Source organism: Dipodomys merriami, unplaced genomic scaffold (genome assembly GCF_024711535.1).
Source record: "Dipodomys merriami isolate MVZ:Mamm:240054 unplaced genomic scaffold, mDipMer1.0.p SCAF_14, whole genome shotgun sequence".
In the NCBI taxonomy this organism is placed as follows: Eukaryota; Metazoa; Chordata; class Mammalia; order Rodentia; family Heteromyidae; genus Dipodomys; species Dipodomys merriami.
In genome coordinates this window covers 5,217,938-5,237,576 of record NW_027202715.1, presented here as the reverse complement: position 1 = coordinate 5,237,576, position 19,639 = coordinate 5,217,938, and the positions used below count along the sequence as shown (strand labels likewise).

General features: G+C 39.9%; 1 protein-coding gene across 1 annotated transcript in view; it reads right to left on the bottom strand.

The window, feature by feature from the left end:
* The window catches only part of Lrmda (leucine rich melanocyte differentiation associated), a 1,080,690-nt gene that overhangs the window by 392,045 nt on the left and 669,006 nt on the right, over positions 1–19,639 (bottom strand). The gene's annotated exons all lie outside the window — the stretch shown is intronic.

The window sequence follows — 19,639 nt, the reverse complement described above, 5'->3', positions numbered from 1 at the left end:
TTCTGCTACTTATTTTATGGACCTGTATTAATTATTAGACTTATACCAGTCCATGGAAAACTTTGGGTAGGACTGATAGAGATGATTTCCTGGAATAATGGTGTAATATACATATGTAAAAATTAAAAGTAAAAAATAAGCAATAACATAAATGTATAATATAAATATGTAATTTTTATTAAATTCATCTATCCCTTTCAGCATGCAGACTATGCCTAAGCCAGAGATTAAAAATAATATGTAATGAACAATCCTATTTTTATTACATCAGTACACATTTTTCACATACACATAGAGAATTCTAGCAGTTAATATGTCAAAATATGAGTTGCTATTACTATGTAGGTTTATTATATTTGTTTCACTTCTTTTCTTGGTATTTATTTATGAAACACAAAGGACTTGGGGTAAAGTTCTTTTTCATTTGTGCCAGTCCTGGGACTTGAACTCAGAGCCTGGTGCTGTCCCTGAGCTTAATCTCCTCATGGGCAGTGCTCTGCCACTTGAGCCACAGCCCCACTTCAGGCTTTTTGGGTGGTTAAATAGAAATAAGAGTTTCACACACTCCTGCGTTGGCTAGCTTTGAACATAGATCCTCAGTTCTTGGCCTCTAGTATTACAGGTGTGAGCCACCAGTGCCCTGCTTAAAGTTCTTTATTTTTGAGTGGAGGGAATGATATAGTATTCCTTTATTTTCACCATTAGGCAATAGGGTTTATGGGGGATCAAATATCGGGGTGCCTCTTCTGGAAAGTATTACTTATCTCAAATGCATACTAGCCATATTCCTACTATGTACCAGGTATTATAGAAAACACCTTGGAAACCGTTTAGCATTTGGAATGGTGTGACAAGGAGGACACAAGGTCTCCAATGGCTCTATAGAAGGAAACTCCATATGAGCTATCAACATTGATACTGTTAATGAAAGAAGACAATTCCTGATGTTCTTACATCCAAGGACCAGCAAGAGGAAAAACATCATGTGGGGAATGACGCTCCCATGAGTGTGATATAGGCTGGTGCCCAGAGTTGAATTGGCACATTGGAGTTTGTCAGGGTACCTGGATGCAGGGTACATAAATACAGCATCAAAGAAAGAACTCAGGTCAGGTTTCAGGACTGGGGCCTGAGGTGTGAATGGGGATAGGTGAGATTGTTTCTAGATAAGGCAGTGGAGGAGCTGACAGTGGGGTGTGGTCATAGGTAAGGAAGGTACTCTACTAGTTGATCCATCCCTCCACTTTCAGCTTTTTGTGGGTTACTTGATGAGAAGAGTCTCATGGATTTTGCTGCTTATGCTGGCTAGGCACCATGATCCTCAGATATCAGCCTCCTGAGCAGCTAGGATTACAAGCATAAGTCTCCAGCACTTCACTCATTTTATATTTCTACAATATCACTAAAACATCATCTTCCAGGCAGGAGAAGAAACTAATGGTGAGGGACAAAATCTATATATAAAAGGTTGGCATGAGTTTGTATATAAAGGAAGGCTGCTGGTGTAAATTAAGAGGGGGAAGATATTGGTTATAGCTGTAACAAAGGTTCATAAACTTCCTCAGTTCAAGGTGCCCTGTATCTTCTCCCTAATGTTTATGAAGAGCTCAGAGACAAAAGGACTTAGTAGTTTTATTTTATGAACAACATAGTAATCACTTATAACAACTCAACAGCAATTTAATAAAAATAATAGCATAAATTAAAAGAAAACGTTTTTAATTCAATAGTCATAGCTCACACTTATTTACTAAAGAGATGTGTGTTGCTGTCAGGCCTACACTATTTCCTAAACCTTATACTCACTCATCACCAGTGCAGACCCCTTGCTCTTTTGTTCCCTTTTGTTGATTTTGTATTCTACTTGCTTTATAACACAGGAGCTATGTCATTACTAAAAGAAATGTATTAGGATAAAATACCAAAACTATAATTTTCTGAGCTGATAATTCACATGCCATTTACGAAATATTGTATATACTACGATGTTGCTTTTGTGAGTGTGTGCCCCATCCTGGAGCTTGAACCCAGGTACTGGGCACTGTCTCTGGGCTTCTTTTGTCAAGGTTAGCAGTTTACCACTTTAGCCACAGCTCCACTTCTACCTCTTTGATGGTTAATTGAAGATGAAAGTTTCAGAGTTTCCTGGCCTGCTTCTAAAGGCTATCAGATCTCAGACTCCTGAGTAGCTAGGATTGTAGGCATAAGCCACTGATGCCTGATGGTAATGTTGCTTTTAAGCAGAATTTAGGTAAGCATGATGATATATAATTGTAACTCTAGCTAATCAGAAGGCAAAGGTAGGAAGATTACAGTTCTACATCAGCCTGCACAAAAAAATGTATGAAATCATATCTACAAAGCAAACTAAATAGGAAATTACTCAAAGTAGCTCAAGTGGTAGAGCACTTCTCTAGCAAGTGCAAGGCTTTGTATTCAATCTCTATTACTGTCCCTTCTAACCCCTGGCCCCAAATTTAAATCTCTTGTAACCCCCCTAAAAGCCTTCATTCTGAACAGTGGTGGGTAAAGGGGGGAAGAAGAAGAGAGAGACGGAGGGAGATGGAGGGAGATGGAGAGAGACAGAAGCAGAGACAGAGAAAGCAGATAGATGTGGGGCTTCCTAAGTGAGAAAGAAGGGATGTTCAGGTCATCCTCTGCTGTTCTCCAGTGTAGAAGTCCCTACGTCACTAATTTACATTGGTAGTTAGGATTTAAGAGTCAGAAAGCTGTGCTAGCTGACTCCACACTGCATATCCTCTACAACTCAAAAGCAATGTAAGGATTACCAGTTTTTACCAATGCAGTTTACCTGCAGGGCACCAATGTCCTCAACTAAGTTGCACCAGAACTCATTAACCAGAAGAAATCATTCAAGTGAACACTAGAAAATCATTAAACAAGGTCAAACTTCAACCTTCAGGGGAAAGTGACCCTTGGCAGCTTGCATAGAACCAAACGGTGCGACAGGCCCTGGAAATGCCAACATCCCATTCCTGAAAAATGTCCTACAGTTGCTTGGCTCTGGTCCTAGAAAGAGCAAGGAAGTGTCAGGAGCCAGTGCAAGGAACAGTTTGGGGACAAAGGGAATTAGGAAGGGCAGATCGGGACAAAGCAGGAGCTTCAGGGAGCATGACTAGGGTTGAGTACTCCTGTAGGTGACTGTGGATAAAGTAAAGGCCCAAATGTCCCAGAGGACCACTAGACAAAACAATGTGACCTCAGTCACAATACCCCAACAACTTTGCACTTCCTCTCAGCTCAGACCCACCTTTTCCAGAACACTTCATCTTCTCTCTACTCCTTTCTCTCTGCTCTTTCCACTAAAGAGATGCAAAGGAACTGACCAAAAGGCAGAAGCAAAGTTAAAAGCAAAGGAGCTAATTTTTATGAAAAAAAAAGGTCTTAGAAAATAACTTCAGTACAACAGGGACACTCACAAGACAATACTTTACAACTGGGGGGGGATTGAGGAGGAGGGAAAGTGGGAGAGAAACGAGGGAGGGGGTAACAATGTCCAGGGGGAAAAAATGTACTTACTCACTACCTTATGTTTGTAACTGTAACCCCTCTGTATATCACTTTGACAATAAAATTAAATTTAAAAAATAACTTCAGAGAGAGGGAGAGAAAGTGTTTTTTAAAACACTAAAGTGAAGGGAACTAATAACATTTATTTTACTTTAGAGCTGATGTTATACAAAGTAAATTCATGGAGTTTACCAGTTTGCTCAAAGCCACATAATAAGTAAATACACACTGTAACTCATTCCCAAGACCATTTTCCTCTCCATCCCCAGAATAAACTTCCCAGTAGACTCCTGGAAAGACTTGGTGTCTCAAGTCCTGATGCTCTTTTTCCTTCCTTCCTTCCTTCCTTCCTTCCTTCCTTCCTTCCTTCCTTCCTTCCTTCCTTCCTTCCTTCCTTCTTTCCTTCCTTCCTTCCTTCCTTCCTTCCATTTCTTTTTTTTAATGTTTTTTATTGTGAAAATACTGTACAGAAAGGTTACAGTTGCAGGAGCAAAGTAATGAGTACATTTCTTATCAAGCATTGTTGTTTCGTCCTTTGTTTTTCCCCTACCATCCCTTCCCTCTCATCTCCACAACTACACTCCCCCACCCCCTATAAAGTTAAGTTTTTCGACATAGCATCTTGTACATCCCATTGTTGCAATGGGTCAACCTGTATCCTTACTTAAACAATTTGTTTTTTCCCTTCCCCTCCCCAAATTACACCAACATCAAATACAATGAAAACAGGGCTTATACTGTGGGGGAGGGACATACAAAGCAACAAAAAAAATCACATGGTACCTTATAAATACAAATGTTTTCCTTCATTTCTTTTACATATAACAGTCCATATTTGTTTGACTAATGTAACTTCATTGGTTAGTGTTCATAAATAATATATACTATGTAATGTATTTATAGATGGTACTGTTTTTCCTGCAACTGGTTTGAACTCACCATCTTTCAACTATTATACAGTATCTGTTACATGAGTGAATATTTCATGTTGGTGTTCCTTTAAAAAGGGACTTTTAACCTGTGTAATAGTTACCAAGGAGATGGTAATGACTATAACTATGTATTAGTTACCTGAGGATGCTATAACAAAGCAACACACACAAGGTTGTATAAACAATAAAAGTACTGTCTCATTTTGCAGTTGTAAAAGCTACGAGGTATGGTCAGGGTCTTGCTTCCTTCAGCTTCTGGTAGTCCCAGGCCTTCTATGGCTTGTAGAAGAATGACCCCAACGTCTGTCTGCTTTCTTTATAGCTAAATCTCCTTCTTTCACTTACAAAGACATAGTGAGTTAGATTTATGGCCCACACGAATGCAAGATAATCTCTCCTCTACGCCTTAACTCAAGTATACCTACAGAGATCCTTCTTCCATAAAGGCTATAACTTCAGGTTTTAGTTGGGCATGAACATTTGGGAGGCATGTTCAGTCATGACAAGCTGTTTCTACATCTTGCTATTGTTTGAATATTAAAGTAAATGGGCTTAGGAGTATCTCCTGTCTTTTTGGGTCAAGAACAAGTCATTTTTTCAGGCTGATACCATGCTGGGAGGCAGGTAGTTACTTTTACCATGGGATTCCAAATGTTAGACCAGTTGCTACACTGCAATTCCACCAGAAACAAATGGATGTTCCTATTTCTCTACCATTGTGCCAAAACTTGTTACTACTATTAACATTTTCTAATTTGATGGTTATGGTATGGTACTGAATTATTATTTTATTTCATTTTCTCTAATAGTGATGTTGAATCGCCACTAGATTTCTTTAGGAGGAAGACTTACAGTGAATACCCAATGATCATGGCACATAGCTGAGAAAGGATAATAGGACCCAGCTTCTGTCTAGATCTTTGACTCTTTCTAAACCTGTATTATATTGTTCCACTCACAGGACTGCCTACACCAAAAAACCTGTGGTACAACTCTCTTTTCTGATATTTAAGGCCACACTAAGCCTTCAAGTAGAAACAAAAAGCGTAAGACAAGAGCTTTACTTTCGAAGAGCTGAAAATTTGTGAGGAATCAAAAGTCTTCACACATGGATGTATATACAATAAATGACAAAGACAAGTGCCAAAGTAACAACATAGACAATTGGAATTTAATCATCATGAGGGCAAGAACTAGATATTATTTACACAGTATTTCTAACATTCAAACTTCATCAAAGGCTTGAAAGATGAATGAATGAAGAGGTGTTGGAGTCATTCAGTGATCATGATTGTGGGTAGCAGTGAGTTTTATCACAGTGGGCTTGTGATGGATGGGGTAGGGGGCTGGACATTGCTGAATGGGAAGGATGGGGATGAACTGGATGAAAAGAAGCAGGGCAAAAGGAGCAGAGCATATGGGGACATGGGACATGAGACATGAGAGATTATCCTCTGAAGCCCCCTCTCTTAGGGGTAGAGAAGGAGAAAGAGGCTAACAACCAAAATCTATTTTAGATCTTTTCTACATACCAGATACAGAATGCATGTATCTGGTACATAGCATTTCACTTACGCTTCAGAGTAACTACTCTCACCATCCTCTGAAGGCTCTGAGATACATGTCAGTGGATTTCTCAGGGGTCCCAGCAAGTAACTGGCAGTGCCAGAATTTAATTGCAGATATCTTTCCCTCCCAAGGCTATATTAACCACTTTTAAAAATAAAACTTAAATACAGCAAGAAACACATAACATAAAATTTACCATCCTGATCCATTGATCTACTGAGGGGTATCTTGGGTTGGTTCCATATTTAGCTATGGTGAATAACACTGAGATAAACATAGTTGTGATGGTAGCTTTAGTATGGCCTTGTTTATGATCATTTGGGTAAATGCTCCAAAGTGGGATTGCTGGGTCACAGGAGAGCTCTATGTTGACTCTTTTGAGGAACCTTACTGCTTTCCAAAGTGGTTGAACAAGTTCACACTCCCACCAACAATGCAGTAGGGTTCCCTTTTGGCTACATATTCTCCAGCACCTGTTGTTATTAGATTTATTTTTTTTCAATTTTCTCATATTTTCTTTTTAAATTTTTTTACTTTATTTTTTCATATTTTTTATTGTGAAAATACTGTACAGAGGGGTTACAATTACATGGGCAAGATAATGAGTACACTTCTTATCAAGCATTGTAGCTTCCTCCTTTGTTTCCCCTTCCCAACCCCCTTCCCATCCTCCCCCTGCCCCCCCACCCAATCCTCCCCTCCCCACCACAGTTGTAAAGTTTGTTTTTCTACATAACGACTTGTACATCTCATTGTTGCAGTGGATCCACCTGTATCTCTATTTAAACGATTTGTTTTTTCCCTTCCCCTCCACAAATTATACCAACCTCAAATACAGTGAAAGCAGGGGTTATACAAAGAAATAATCTTATAAATGTGTTAGAAACAATCACCTGAAAGAAAAAAAAACATTTGAATACATATCTTAGAGTTCATTTCCCTATTTTTTTCTTAATAGATATTTTTAATTGTAAAGATACTGTACAGAGGGGTTACAGTTACAAGAGCAAGGTAATGAGTCCATTTCCTATCGCATTGTTACACCTTCATTTTTCCCCTATCATCCCTTTCCTCCCTACCTCCCCAACTCCTCCCTCCCCTCTCCACTGCCCCCCCCAAAGTGGTAAAGTTTGTTTTCAACATACTATCTTGTACATCACATTGTTACAATGGGTCATCCTGTATCCTTATTTCAGCATTTTGTTATTTCCCTTTCCCTCCCCAAATTAGAAAAATGCATATACAAGATGCAGGATGGTCAGGTACCTGTGGCTCACGCCTGTAATCCTAGCTACTCAGGAAACTGAGATCTGAGTATTACAGTTCAAAGCCAGCCCAGGCAGGAAAGTCTGTGACACTCTTATCTCCAATAAACCACAAGAAAACCAGAAGTGGCACTGTGGCTCAAGTGGTAGAGTGCTAGCCTTGAGGTGAAGAGCTGAGGGACATAGCCCAGGCCCAGAGTTCAAGTCTCACAACTGACAAAAAAAAAAATGCAGGACACCATAATCAAATAGTGACATCAGGGGTTGTACCATGAGGGAAGAACATACAAAGAAACAAACAAAAAAAATCACATAGTACATTATAAGTACATTGAAAAGAACAGCAACAAAGATAAAACCTCTTGTATCCCTATCTTATAGATTTCTCGATTATAGCCATTCTAACTGGGGTGAGGTGGAAAGCTGTGCATTTCTTCATGTCTATAGACCATTCTCATTTCCTCTTCAGAGAAGTCTCTCTTTAAGTCTTTAACCCACTTATTAATAGAGCAGTTGTTTCCTTGAGGATTTGTTGTGGGATTTAACGTTTTGAGTTCTAAGTATATTTTAGATATGAGAACATGTGGTATATATACATATATGCATATGTGTGTATATATATATATATATATATATATATATATATATATATATATATATATATATATATATAATGGAATTCTAAGACTTGGAAAAAAATATATTAAGTGAAGTAAGCCAGGCCCAAGGAAACATAGGTCCCATGGTTTCCCTTATCTGTCATAACAAGTATATGTCTAGGACAAGCAGAAATGGTCAAAGGCTATGTACATATGAGGATATAAGATGAAGCTAAGAGAAATGAACCCCAAGGTACAGACACAGTGGTTTTATCTTTCTTGCTATTGTTTTTAATGTATTTATAATGTATTATGTAATTTTTTGTTTCTTTTTATTGTGAAAATACTGTATAGAGGGGTTACAATTACATGGGCAAGACAATGAGTACATTTCTTATCAAGCATTGTAGCCTTCTCCTTTGTTTCCCCTTCCCATCTCATCCTCCCCTACCCCCCCCAGCCCTCCTCCCGCCCCCCCCAAAGTTGTAAAGTTCGTTTTCGACATAACGACTTGTACATCTCATTGTTGCAATGGGTCCACCTGTATCCTTATTTAAACGATTTGTTTTTTCCCTTCCCCTCCACAAATTATAACAACATTAAATACAGTGAAAGCAGGGGTTATACTGTGGGGGAGGGACATACAAAGCAACAAAGAAATAATCTTATGAATGTGTTAGAAACAATCGCATGAAAGAAAAAAACATTTGAATACATATCTTAGGGTTCATTTCCCTAACATCAACTTAACTGACTTTTTCTGCTTGACTCAGACATATACTAGTTATTGCAAATAATGGAAACCATGGGACCTATGTTTCTTTGGGCCTGGCTTACTTCACTTAATATAATTTTTTCCAAGTCTTTCCATTTCCTAACAAATGGGGCAATGTCATTCTTTCTGATGGAAGCATAGAATTCCATTGTGTATATATACCACATTTTCTTGATCCATTCATCTACTGAGGGGCATCTGGGTTGGTTCCATATTTTAGCTGTGGTAAATAAGGCTGCAATAAACATAGTCGTGCTGGTAGCTTTAGTGTGGTCTTGTTTGTGAACATTTGGGTAAATGCCTAAAAGTGGGATTGCTGGGTCATAGGGGAGATCTATGTGGAGTCTTTTGAGGAACCTCCATACTACTTTCCAAAGTGGTTGAACAAGTTTACACTCCCACCAACAATGCAGTAAGGTTCCCTTCTGTCCACATTTTGTATGGTCTTCCCCCATGGTATAATCCATCTTCACTGTATTTGATTCCGGTACCCTGCATCTTGTATATACATTTTTCTAATTTGGGGAGGGGAAGGGAAATAACAAAGTGCTGAAACAAAGTCAGAGGTTGACCCATTGTAACAATGAGATGTACAAGATACTATGCTGAAACCAAACTTTACAACTTCAGTAGGGGAGGGTAGAATTGGGGAGGTGGGGAGGGAAGGGATGGCAGGGGAAAAATAAAGGAGGGGGTAACAATGCTCTAGGAAATATACTCATTACCTTACTCATGTAACTGTAATTCCTCTGTATAGTATCTTTACAATAAAAATATATATTAAAATGCTTAAATATTTAAAACTTTAAAAATTACCTTCTTAATCATTTTTCACTGTATAATTCAGTACTGTTAAAGTACATTCACGTTGTTCTAAAACCAATTTCTAGAACTTTTCTCTTCCAAAATTTAAACATTATACCTATTCAATCACTGCCATTTCCAAACTCCCTCCCCAGGCCCTGGCAACCATAATTCTGCTCCATGTCTGCACCAATTTGACTGTTTTAGGGACCTCAAAAAGTAGAATCATACATTATTTGTCATTATGTGAATGTCTTGTTGCACTTAACATGTCTTCATGACTCATCTATGTTGTAGCATGTGTCAGAATTTCATTCCTTTTAATGGTGAATAGTTTTCCATGGGGTGTATGTGTGTATACCACAACTTTATTCATCCTGGCATCTATCCATAAACCTTTGGGATACTATTACCCTTGACTACTGTGAAGAATGCTGCTAGGAACATAGATTTAAAATATCTCCTCCAAACTCCACTTTCAGCTCTTTTTTTTTTTTGTGTGTGGGGGGGGTATATATCTGGAAGTGGGAATTTTGGATCATATGTTAATTCTAGTTTTGATTTTTTTTAAGGAACCACCATACTGCTTTCCATAGCATTTTTTATTCCCACCAACAGCGCATAAGGGTTTCAATTTCTCCACATCCTCTCAAGTTCTCTTTGATATTGCTGCCCATAAACAACCTCACAATGAAACAGGCGGCTAAGTAGACCGTATATCCCCAAACCAAACCTTGCCAAAGGGAGACTGGCTTCATGTCAGCTGCCCACCAATCCAAGCAAGAAGGAGCTAATGCTTAAAACAACAAGCCCACCCTCTAATTCAAGAAGGCAGGCCAGGCCACCATACCCACTGTTTGGAGGGCCCCCCTGAGTGCTGAGACATTCACAGCATGCACAAGAACTCAATAGAAGCTCCATACTCTGTTCTCTTGAGATACCCCATGACCTCCTTCCTCTAATGTTCAGTTTAGTTTCTGTCACCAGAACTGTCAGTGACTACACTGAAAGCTGTATCAGTCACTTCTTGGTCTGAAAGAAGGACATTTATCATTTGCTATTCTAAATCTGAAAACATCATAACCAACCCGTGGGTGTTGGCTCACATTACACTCTGTAATTTCAGTTAGTGAGTTAATGGGAAAGACGCATTAACATTCTGTTTGTGGTTTAAAATACATATTTACACAGTTTGACTTTTCATATCCCCCAAACTTATAATTTATCCATCATTATGTTCCCTATTCTCTACTCTTAAACATTAACTGCCCTCATTTAGGTGATGAAAGACAGGGAAGAAAGCTGTGGTGGTTGTGTGCAGACAGAAAGCTGATCAGCTCAAAGCAGAGTAGGGCACCCCCACCCAATGGTCAGGAAGGAAAAGGTTCTGGCCAAAATCTCCAAGTTAATGGGTTCATACAGAGCTGTTGCCTCCAAATACAACAGACAAGGGTGACTGGGTGGAGCCTTGTGTCAACCCCACCATTGTGTATTTGGGACCAGGCATAGTCATGACTCTAACTATGGGTACCAACAGCTCTGATTCCCAGCATAGTTACCCAGGACTCTGGTAAACTGCCTCCTTCTTTTCCTACTTGCTTTTTAAAATTTTATTTTATTGTAAAGATGCTGTACAGAAGGGTTACAGTTACGTGAGTAAGGTAATGATTACATTTCTTGTGAAGCATTGTTACCACCTCCTTTGTTTTTCTCCTACTAACCCTTTCCTCCCCCACTTCCACCACTCCTCCCCCCACAAAGTTGTAAAGTTAATTTTCAACATAGTGTCTTATGAGTATCATTGCTGCAATGGGTCATCCTGTGTCCTTGTTTCAGCATTTTGTTATTCCCCTTCCCCTCCCCAAATTAGATAAATGTATATACAAGATTTAAGGTACCAAAATCAAATACAGTGACAACAAGGATATATACTATAGGAGGAAGAAGATACAAAAGAAACAAAAAAAATTACATAGTGCATTAGAAACAACAACAACAAAGAAAAACCTCTTGTGTTCATATCTTGGGGGTTCATCTTCCTACTTGTTTTTACTATTAAATGTCCTCATATTTTTACTAGCAGACTTAACCTCTCAAATTCATTCTTAAGTCACATCGTGTTTTCCTGTAGGATTCCCACGGATGATCAAAGGGAGGAAGGATCAGTGGAAAGAATGCAAGGTATGGAGTCAGATGGACCTGAGTTCAGATTCTTGCTCTGCCACTTGGTGGTGATTCACTGATATTTAAAGTGTAAGTGACCTCACTTGTAACAGAAATTAGATGAAAGCAATCTTGTGAAGAATGCTAGTAGTTAAGGTGCCATGGTTAAGTACCAGCACATAGCCTCTGCTCATTATATCTCACTTAGTTCTGAAGAAAGAACAGTGAGGAAAAGGTCTTTTCACCTCCATCCTTAGCATTTTGCTTGATAACTTCCATAAAGTGCAAACTTAATAAGCTTTTGAATTAATCACGGAGACATACTCAAACTATGAGAAGAATTAGGAATACTTTTGTCTAGAAAGGAAGCTTCCAAAATGCAGATAGTTTCCTATTAAGATCAATAGAATCACATAGAGGGAAAATAACAAGAAAACATTTGTTCATTCTATCTTACACTATGGAAAAAAGGAGAGAATTTGGAAACTGAGTGAAGGAGTAAATTTTAAAATGATGGAAAGATTATTTGATCTACCTTATGAACTTATGCTGCCTCTTGGCCTGGCCTATACCAGGTCAACATGTTTATTGCAAAAAGGTACAACAAAAGCCCCACAACAACTGATTGGCCATTTGCTAGATAAGTAATTAGAAGTCCATTGGGTATCCATCAGCCTGAGCTTCTGACCCACTGGGCTTCCCATTCAGATATTATATATCAGCTCCTGATTCATACCACTCTTTTCTGCCTGGGTCTTCCTGCTATTAAATTCTCACCCCAAATCTTAAGATATAGTTTCTCCAAAGAGTAGACAAAGCTTTGCTATGAACAAATAAGTACTTTTGAAGGGTGCATTCTTTATTCAAATTCCACAGTGGCTACCACCTATTTAATAGCTAAGAGATTGCTCTAGGAAGGAGTAGAATGGAACACTCCATCCTCTCTGCTGAGACCCAGTCACCTGGCATCTGGTAGTATACAGCTACAATGGGTCAATCTCTGTTCTCTACTAGCAGTAGATGCTTCGATGAATCAGTTTTGACGGCTAGAGATACCTTGCTAGATTTTTCAAACACTGAGGAGATCAAAGTTTGTGTCACCGAGCAATGAATGACATAATGATTGCTGGTATCTATATTCTGTTCCTTGCCTGCAGACTAACAGACAGAAATACCTTCTTCTACACGAAGCCCTTCATATATCAAATCCCATCCTTTTGGCATCCTCCTAACGTCTTTTCTCTTTAGGCTCAAAGTCCTCACCTCTTCCTACTGTGGTTTTGAGAGACCCCAGGCATCTTCACAGGAAGACTTCATTGGAAAATTTTTGTCTTTGTCAGGACAATCAAGGGCACCAATGGCTCAAATCTATAATCCTACTCAAGAGGTTGAGAGCTGAGGGTTGGGGGTTTGAAGCCAACCTGAGCAGGAAAGTCCATGAAACAGTTACTTCCAATTAACCAGCAAAAATCTAGAATTGGAGGTTTGATTCAAGTGGTAGAGTGCTATCCTTAACTAGAAAGAGCTTAGGGTTAGTGCCCAGGCTCTCAGTTCAAGCCCCAGTACTGGCACACACACACACACACACACACACACACACACACACACACACACACACACACACACACACACACACACAACCTACCAACATGGGCATGGAATGGAAAAACTTATTCTAATCAGAAGTTACAAGAAGGCATAAACTGAGTAAGTAGAAACCTCTTCAATCCTTAGAGAAAATGCAGTTCTCACTCTACATATAGATAATCCAAAGTTATAGAGTAAACAAATGGCAAAAAAAAAACCAAACCTTGTCTACAGCCCTAACCCTATAATCCCACCACCAGAGCACACAGTTTTCTCTATTGCTCCACTGGTTGACACAGCTAGTACTTGACCCCTAAGAGTTCTCCTGCTTTAACCAGTATACACCTTTGTAATTCCTCCACCTGACACAGGGGTGCACTGGCATGCTACCCTCGCCCCCCCTGCAAACAGAACTGAATGCCTGCCAATGCCAGAGATGATTTACATAGCCTATGAGAGGCTTTTCCAAGAAAACACTCCATCTAATTGGCCTTTGGAATATCTCCTCAGTGATGATTTATTTGTCGAGGACAAGCCAAGGAACGTCTCTCCCCACCTCTGCAAAGCCTCCGGTCCCCAGGCCTCAAAGTTCAGCAAGTTTCTGGCCAGAGAATGTTCTTCCCTTCCACCCACTCAGCCCTTTTTTTCCTGTGGTTTGCAATCTCATTTGCTAAATATACTAAGATGCCCTGTACACAGTGGTCTACAGTTCCAGAATGTGCCTGGCTTCCTTTGGCTGGAAGCATCACTCATAAATCACCATACTGGCAGCTGCCATCCATTTATATCCATGACCTAGCAGCATTGAAGGCTCAAGTTCTTCCAGAGCTGCTTTCCATTTCAGCCCTCCTCAGGAGCAGACCTTCCCCACACAAACACACAAGGTTTTAGTGGCACATAGAGTGATCTCAAAGGCCTAAAAATATCGAAGAAGTATCTTTAAATTCAATCACGTATTTATGAATGTCAAGTGACAATGGCAGGCCTAAGCTAAATGACCCTTCATGTGAGCAAAGATGAGGTACACTCTGAGCAGAGGAAGCCAGGACTTGGTGAACAAGGAGGCTGAACAGTTGCTTAGCCCTGAAAATCCCTTCTAACTTTGACCAGCACCATTGACATTGCCACTCCCAAGAAGCTCCTGAAGGAGTTCTTGAAAGGTGAGGAGCTCAGAGAATTGGGAAAGGTAGAAAAGGTGCATTAGTTAGAACAGGTCTTATCACCAATAGTTTCAAATTGTGGCTCTGTTGCCCTCCCCCTATACTCACCTCCTTGATAGGCCCCCTCTTATGCAAAAGAAGTGTTCTGAAGTCATGGAGCTGTGGCTTTCCTGAGAGAATGGAGTGAGATTGGGGACTAGAAGAAAACTTCAGAATATATGTTTATTGGTACCTAATAAAGAAATACATTTTGATACATGCTTAGGACAGTGTTCATACCTAAGAAGACTGAAAGCAAATGAGAAGCATGAGGAAGAGGCAGAAACTATGAAAGGTGTAAGTGGCTACCTCCACCCGTGGGAACAACTGCTGAGGGAACACCCCTGTATTTTTCAAACATTTCTTTGTCCTCAAATTATCTGCAAGTGAAATTCTTCATTAAAAAAAAGACAGGGAGAGAGGAGCCAGACCTCCTAGAAAGATGGCAGTTGCTTGGGCTACCTGAAGCCGAGTCTTCCCTCCTACCTCCAGATTAGAGATTTCCATGTAGAATTCCCTCTTTTGTTATCCCAGACAGTCTGTTAACATTGCTGCATTCCTCTGCACCATAACAGGAAACAGGGCAGTGAGTTGCTCTTTAAGAATATATGTGGGGGATGGGGGGAGGACCAGGTGGGGGGAGGGGAGGAGTATGGGAAGGGATGGAAAGGGGAAACAACGAGGAGGCAACAATGCTTGATAAGAAATGTACTCGTTATCTTGCCCATGTAATTGTAACTCCTCTGTACAGTATTCTCACACACACACAATATATATATATGGATTAGTGCTGAAGCTTAAGAGAATGGATAATTTTACCATCTCTGTTGGGTAAAGGCCATGGGACAGTGAAGTGACCCTTGCCTCCACCCCAGCCCCAGGAAGACCATTCTTCAGCAGTACATGGGGTGAGCAGACTTGATCTTGGCTAAGCAAAAGAGGCTTTCTCCTCCCAGCTGCTCCAGGGGACTGCTAGAAACACAGCACAAGATTGCATTACCAATTTCTGTTGGCCTAACACAATGAAAACCCCTATCTAATTTGCTGTCCACTATCCCCCCAGGTCCCCTTCAGCATTTACTGCTCTCCAAATATCTTCCTCTCATTGAATATCTGTGTTTCAGATTATTTGTCCCCAGCTGTATCAGGATGCATTTACTACAGCTGAACCTCATCTAGTGATTTCCTGTCCATATGCCTGACAGCTCCAGGTCCCTTTATGTCACATCTTTGTCATTGGTAGGGTTTGTAATATCTCTCCATTTAGGGCAATACACAGATTTAATTAGCATACTCTTTACAATCTTTTTCTAGGTTATTAACAAGGATGCAGAACACAACTGACACAAGGATCCCTGTGGCCTCTGAATCATGCCATGTGTCTCCCTCAAGGCCACAATGAAGTGGCCTATTCAGCACACTGAAAGAGCTTGTGCCGTTCCTTTCATCATAAAATGGGCAAAAGGATCTTCAATCCAGAGTAATGAAAATGACATTGAGCCAAGTAGATTCCAGTGCTCACTCTGCTATAACCAATTTGACCTTGATTCCACATACATTAGTTAGAGGATATGTCCACTATTGGTCCTGGATAAACCATTTAAAGGAGGTTGTAGTAATTCTGATACCAGCAGCGTTAATAATGGCTACCTTTTTTTTTTTTTTTTTAACTAAACAGCTACCTTAAGCCATATGCCTTAGAAAGATTGTTTCTAACCTTCACCATAAGCCTGTGAGGCCACACTTACAAATTCCATTTCGCTGATGAGGAAATTGTACTGAAAGAGTTCAAAGGACTTGCTACACCTCAGAGTGATTTAAAAAAAATAATAAAGTAAACAAACAAACCTGTATCTTTATGTCTTTCTGATTTGACCAAACATCATTTCTTGTTGAACTGAGCCTTTTGGAAGCTATGAAAGAGATAATATCTAAGTGATATGCTTCCTTTCCCTCTTCCAGCAAGTTTGCCCTTGTCCTGGCTGCTTCTCCACAAGATCTTCCTCAGTTCATTAACAGTGCTTAGCAGCCTACCACTGCCAAGCCCTCTGTCAGATAGACAGGCTTTGGGTGATACCTGAGAGGTTTACTATTATACCTCACTTTTCTCAAAGTATTCAGCTAAGCAGATATTAGTGGAAAGAATCCATGGTCAAACAAGCTTGAGAAACACAAGGGGAAACAAAATGCAACCAACTCCTCCACACAAGACAAGTCTGATTTCCAAATGTACACTAGATAGCTCCCAAGGAGGGTAAAGGGATGCAGCACCCCTCACCTTATTTAAACACAGGACATATTCAGGGAATTGTCGCAAAAGTCCTGTCATCCCTTGATCAGACTTCAGGAAACACTGTAGTAATAGATCTAAGAATGGCCGGTATCTCCCAGATCACTCAGTCTCCAAGAACTGTTGCCCAACTTGGAATTCTTAAAGGGAAGATCATGCGGAGAAGGGTTGGAGCCAGAATTCTGTCACTAAAGTATTTTTAGTTTAATTAATGCATTCATTATTCATAGCATTCTATATCTTTATAGACTCAATTATAAGTTTAAAAAAAGCACAGAAGTCTTAGATTTCATCTTCCTCAACACCAGGGTTTCTGTTTTATTTATTTATTCATTTTGTTTTTCTCTCCATTTCCCACTTGCCAGCATAAATATCCATTCTGATGTCAAAATGAGTCCTCTCAAAAGATGTTTGTGGGTTTGTTTCCATATTGTTGTTTTTTCCTCTCAGAGGGTGGTTTTAATTTTAAATTAATTTTTTTTTTTTTGCCTGGAGTTTGAACTCAGGGTCTGGGCACTGTCCTTGAGCTTCTTTTGCTCAAGGCTAGCACTCTACTACTAGAGCCACAGCATACCACTTCTGGCTTTTTCTGAGGAACCCAGGGCTTCATGCATGCTAGGCAAGCACTGTACCACTAAGCCACCTTTCCAGCCCTTAATTTTAATTTTTAAAAATGTTATTGTAAAAATGATGTATAGAGCAGTTATAGTTATATAAGTCAGATAATGAGTACATTTCTTTTTGAATAGTGTCACCTTTCCATGTGTTTTACGATAGATAAATAGTACTGTGTGTGCATTTTGTTTTTCAGTTGTTGTTTTTTTTTTGTCGGTCGTGGGGCTTGAACTCTGGGCCTGGGCGCTGTCCCTCAGCTCTTCAGCTCAAGGCAAGTGCTCTACCACTTGAGCTACAGCGCCACTTCCGGTTTTCTGGTGGTTTATTGGAGATAGGAGTCTCACAGTCTCTCCTGCCCGGGCTGGCTTTGAACCGCGATCCTCAGATCTCAGCCTCCTGAGTAGCTAGGATTACAGGCGTGAGCCACCAGCGCCCGGCTTGTTTTTCAGTTTTGTAAATTAAGCGTACTTTTAAAAAATACTGACATGTTGCAGGTTTTATTATTCAGGTATGGTGAGGATCAACAGATCAGGAGATGACTGAGCCATTGAAGCTCATGATTCCTAGTTGCCAAGAGAAGAGAGTAGGCCATGCTGTGTAGAGCCCCTTAAAGAGGCACTAAGGTAGATATGGGAGGAAGAAGCACAGGCATTTGTAGTTTTTGCAAGGAAGACTGGGCAGGGCAAGGTAAGTAGACCTGAGGTTGGGCAGTTTGAATACTTTCAGTAGTCTCAGGGCTGAGAATCTGTCCCAGCTGTCTAGTACCTGGCCTTGGGATGATTTAGACAGATGGAGTAGCATACTGGAGAAGCACAGAATAGGATCTGGACTGGTTAGTTAGCATATGAAAGGCACACTCTGGAGTGAGGCATTTGCAATCTCCAAGAATTGGCTAGCTCTGGGACTTGCACTCTTTTCCTGTTCATTAAGTCCCTAGATCCCCAAGTATCAAAAATACAGAAAATAGAGTCAATACCATCAGGCCCATGTTACCATGCTTCCCCTAAATCCTTATGTCTAACAGCTACAGGGTACTCTAAGGCATCTCCCACAATTTACCCTCCAATCTCCCAGTGTTTCCTACAGCTCACAGTTGCCTTCAGCTCTCCACCACTACAAATAATACTTCAATGAAAATCCTCATACACATCTCCTTATGGACCTATGTAGGAATTTCATTGGGCAATATATCTTACAGTAGAATTGCTGGGTCAGAAGAGTGTGGGTATATTAATTCAACTCAATAAAGCCAGCCTGCACTCTAGAATTGCTACACTCCTACTAGTAGACGAGGAAAGTCTCTCCTACTCCTATAACATCTGCCATGATCTGGTTTGATCATTTTTCTCATCTAGTGGGCATAAAGTATCTATATGTACTCATACTAATGTGTATATCCCTGATTTCTAACAAGTTTGATCTCATTCAGCTGTGTTCTCTGTAACCATCCAATACATGTTGACGAAATCAATTCAAGCTTAGCAACAAATATCTAATGGAAAATGCTAGACAAAGAGTTTCTTTGAGCCACAGGTATAAAAGCTGTCTAGCTCTTGCTCATCCCATCAGAAGTTTACTGACAAAGGCACTAACGAGAAGAGGCATGAACCTTTGCTTCTTCCTTTGATGGCTGAAACCAAAGATTGATGTAACCATTTAGAAGACAAACCTTGTCATGTTAAAAAGTTTGCACCAAAGTGACAAGCCTGGAATCCCTGCACAGGCTAAGGAAAGGATTACAATTCTGGTATCTTCTAAGTGATTCATAGTTAGAAGCAGACAGACTAGGATTTAATTCAAAGAATTAATTTGGATCTGAGAACAGGAGCTAGAATGGGTATAACTTAGAAACTAGGTTTGGAAGTCAGGCATTCTTGGCTCACACAAGTAATCCTAGCTATTCAGGAGGCTGAGAGCTAGAAAAGCACAGCATGATACCAGCCTGGTCAGAAAAATTCATGATATGGTCTGTTTCCAATTAACTAGCTAAAAGCTTGGCTGGAGACATGGCTCAAGTAGTAGAGCACTTCAAAGAATTATCTTATTTCCATACCACCTGGTTCTATGGTGTGAAGGCACTGAAATCTGAAACTCAAAGAAAATATGACCTACTATGTGTGAGCTAGTCAAAGCAGAAATCTATATGATGGAGTAGAGATAGTATTTCATATTTACACTATATATTGTTTATATAGTTGTGGAAATATAAACACAAATGTGCTCATCAGGAAAGTATATTTACACATTCATGCTTCATACACAGGTGTGTTTCTGCAGACAAATTTGCAACTGTTCAAGTAAACTACAAAC